Below are 4,104 nucleotides of genomic sequence, written 5' to 3'. Positions count from 1 at the left end.
AGCTGCTTTTCCTTCATTTCTCCTATGCAAACCACTATATAACCTACAAATTGGAGACTTAGTTCTCTCAAGGCAACCAGAAAACTAATCTTGATCCCTATTAAAAGGGCCCTTGAATCATCCTCTTTACATCACTAACACTGCTGCCAAACCCCGGGGGTCAAACCCTGGATTGGTGTTTCTCAACTGAAAAGATGTTGAAATCTACTCTAAATGGAAGTCCATCCCAACTGCATCCCAACTGCAGACTCTAAACCCAACTGCAGACTCTAAACTCTCTGAAAGCGGTGAGTAAGATGGAAGATGAGGAAGTCCCTGAGAGCTGGGAGGCGGCAGACAGTGGGGAAATCCAAATCTCCTCCAAAGTGCCCATTGTGATTCAGGACGATAGCCTTCCCATGGGACCCTTCCACAGATCCGCATCTTCAAGAAGCCCACCAGCATTGGTGTGGTCAGCAGCCCCAACTCCACCAGCAGGCCAGCCCTTCCCGTCAAGTCCCTAGTGCAGCGTGAGGCAGAGTACGCAGAGGCCTGGAAGTGGATCATGGGCAGCACCAGCCCAGAGGAGGAGCAAGAGAAACCCATCCTCGACAGGCCAGCCAGGATCTCCCAACCTGAAGACAGCAGGCAGCCCAACAATGTGATCAGACAGCTGTTGGGTCCTGATGGGTTACAAGGCTTCAAACAGCACAGATAAATGCGGGCAGGAAAGGATGCCACCGCCACTGCCTCTGTCACCACTTCTTGGGTCGTCCGCTGTGGGTCGCACTGCTGTGGCAGACAGCTGGACTTGAGCAGAGGGAACAACCTGACTTACTTGCAATGTGATTCCCTTTGCTCCGCCCACTGTGACCTTGAACCCCATGTACTGTGACCTTCCTCCCCCCACTGTGATTGGCATGTCTAGAAGGGCTGTCCCAAGTCAATGGAAAGGGAAAGGGTGGGGTTAGAGGAGGGTTGGGGGGGACCCACCAAGGACTCAGAGAGTCAGACAGTGCCACTTGGCCACTTGGGGTAAAGCCAGTGCCAGCAATAACAGTTTATCATGCTCATTAATTTGGGATTTTAAAACACAAATGAGAACTCCCATCTACCCATGCTCAAGTGCATGTTTTCATCACTTAAAAGCAAGTTCCATCTGAAAATATCCTTTTTGTTTCTTTGCTTCCTATTTTTGTTTGTTTATACAATATTTGATTTGCAAAAGTAGAAGTGCATGGGAGGGGTTTTAGCAGTTTAATGAATTTTTAATTGAGAAAGAGTAGTTTGGTAGTCTACTTAAAAATGTTTCTGGGCAATTCACTAGAAACATTAACCAATAGGATTTTGGTGAGCTTAGCTTCTGTATTCCTACTGCAGCCCAGAAAAGGGGCAGGGCTCTGTAGCCCCCAGGACAGATGAGCACCCCATGCCTATACCTCCCTCCCCCCAGCTAAGTCCCAGAGCATCTGGGTACTACCTGAAGACTGGGCTAGCTCTATAGGCTCAGAGAGCCTGGGGAGGGTGCCAACCCCTCAACTCTAGTGTATTTTGGAAGATAGGGCAAGTGAACAGACTTCCCCTTCCAAAACCTCTCAGGAGGCTTACTACTTCTAGAAGTGGGCAAGGAGTGAGGCTGCACTTTGGGGCTTTAGGAGAAAGGGCTATGAGGAACTTCCCTGGTGGTCCAGTGGTTAAGGCTCCGCACTTCCACTGCAGGGGGTGCAGGTTGGATCCCTGTTCGGGGAACTAAGATCCCACATGCCACGCGGTGTGGCCAAAAAGTAGAAAAAAAAAGTAAGGGCTGCAGGCCTTGCTCAGTATTTTGCTGTCAGCACAAGGAAAGCCAGGAGAGAGTCTTGACTCCAGGACTCCAAGCCTTCTGCCGAGTATGGTCAGAAAGTAGGTAGATCTTCCTGCTCCAGTAAGGCTTAGAACTCTCAAGGGTCTGTGGAGTGCCATCTCTGTTGATGGCATCAACTCTGTAACTCTATCCAGCACATTTCCCTTGTGAAATCACTACCTTGGGAGCAGACCATTCTCAATACATTTGGGAAGAGACAAGCTGTGCATTGCAAAGATTGGTAATGACAGACTGGTTCCCCATAGGCCTAGGCTATCCTCCAACCCATCTTCCAGAGCAAGGGCCTGGAATGAAGGCAGTTTCCCCTCTGTCCTTGGAGCCTGGAGATTTGCTTTGGTTCTTTGAGGGGGAAGAGACTTAGGGGGCCCTGCCTAGAGCAGCTGTGTGTGTACACTCTGGCCCCTCTCGGGCTTTCTGATCTCTTCCATCGCATTGCACCTTATATCCCTCAGCCAGCCAGATGGCCTCCTCGTTCAGGAGTGGTTGGTGTGACATTTATGTAAGTCTTGGCCCACTATATCTTCCCAAAGGAGGAAAGTTCAGCTGTCAGTTGAGTCAGCATTTAGTCCACAGGCTTACAACTACATGAAGGCAGGAAATTGTCTGTGAGCAGAGCTGGAACAAAGCTTCAGTCAGTAAGAACCTGAAGGATGTTGAATGGTGCCCACAGGCTGCTCTGAGGGGAAATGACCTCCAGGAGTGGGGACGGGAGAAGGTTGCAGCTGTCTTTACAGTTCCACTGCCAAGACCAAGTTTCTGCATTCTAAATGGATAGTGTCCATCCCTCATGTAATAATGGTTTCTGGCCCAAGATGAAACTATCCTTTTCAGTTGGAGAAGGTACAGAGGTAGGCCAGGTGGGAAGGCCAGAAGTGCTGATTGCTCAGCCGTCGGGACCACCTGTTCTTGCTCCCCTTCTCTAGTGGATGCCAAGGGGAGACTGGCTGATGGGTGTCTGTGGATCAAGGATGTAGTAGGGCCTGATGCTCTCACCTCCCTCTGGCCAAAGATGGGGCTCTGCCTGCTGTGTGCCTGTCACCACCCACCAGCAGTCATATCCTGGCTTCCCAGATGGAGAGGTGGCAGGCAAAATTTTAAAAAGAAAGAAATGAAAACAGGAAGCTATGGTGTTGGGGGGAGGTGGGAGGGGAGATGGGGAAACAGTTTGGATTTTGTGTGTGTGTTTGTGGGTGTTTTTGGTTTTTGTTGTTGTTTTTATGCAGTTGTCTGTAACTTTCCTTAAGTGCTTTTTCTTTTTTTTTTATTTTCACATTTTATTCAATACATATAACAATGCATATTAAAATATTAACAATAAGGAGATTTTTAATTTTTTGCTTTTATAAATCACTTTTCTTTTTAAAAATTAAAAAAAAAAAATAAGCTGTAGGCTTTGGCTTGCAAAACACCAGGGGAGTGGGGGACAGAAACCTGAGGCTGCTGCCCCTTATCTGCCTTCACAGTACTGTCCCCTTCTCCCAGCTCCTCCCTGACTCTATGAGCCAGGCCTCAGACCTTCCAGCTAACTGCTTCCCATGAGCCACTACTCTGATGTCATCCTATAACCAAAGGAGCTGGGGGTCTGGGCCTGGTGACCAACCCTTTGCTACCCACTCAGTCAGGGTGCTCCCCACCTGCAGGCAGGCGGCAACACCCTATCTGCTACCATCAGCCCCTTCCAGAGCCCACTGCCCCACCCCTCCCTGTCTAGCCCAGCCATATGCAGCTCTGCCCCATCTGGGGATGCTCTGCTCAGAGATGGGCTGGCAGGGCCGCCCCAGCCTCCCTGGTAGGCAAAGACTCTGGAAACCTCTGGAGTCCTGTGTTCGGCCATGTGATCCCAGGGGTGCACATGGGCCCCTTGGGTATCTGAACAGAAGGGTATGGGAGGGAGGGCCGCACCCCTGCAGTCCCGCTCTGCTGGTCTAATGGGCAGCTGCCCACCCTACCCCACCCTGCACCGCGGGCTCCTGAGTCAGCAGATTAAGCATTTTATAAATTGCATTTTAAATACATGTTTTAAACTTGAAAAAAATAAACAGAGGGTCTCTCGAGAGCCCCCAGAAGCAGATGTTGCCACAAGGTAGACTGCTTTCCTAAGAACTTCAGACCAAGTAAGTAGATGACATCATGAGGTGGTCAGCTTCCACCCAAGATGCCAAACAAGACCCTGTAGGATTCTCTTACATACTTCCTAATCTCACCATTTTTACTGTTCTTCTTGCAGTATCATCCTTTTTCTCTATCCCCTCCAACATCAT

The 4,104-nt window shown here is 49.6% G+C and overlaps 1 pseudogene; it reads left to right on the top strand.

Annotated features, from left to right (window-relative positions):
- Window positions 1–261: 261 nt before the first annotated feature.
- On the top strand, window positions 262–3,686 carry LOC117197516 (SUZ domain-containing protein 1-like; annotated as a pseudogene).
- The last annotated feature ends 418 nt before the right edge of the window (window positions 3,687–4,104 follow it).

Source organism: Orcinus orca, chromosome X (assembly GCF_937001465.1).
Source record: "Orcinus orca chromosome X, mOrcOrc1.1, whole genome shotgun sequence".
In the NCBI taxonomy this organism is placed as follows: domain Eukaryota; kingdom Metazoa; phylum Chordata; class Mammalia; order Artiodactyla; family Delphinidae; genus Orcinus; species Orcinus orca.
The sequence above is the reverse complement of the archived record's forward strand: the minus strand, read 5'-3'. Positions and strand labels throughout refer to the sequence as shown.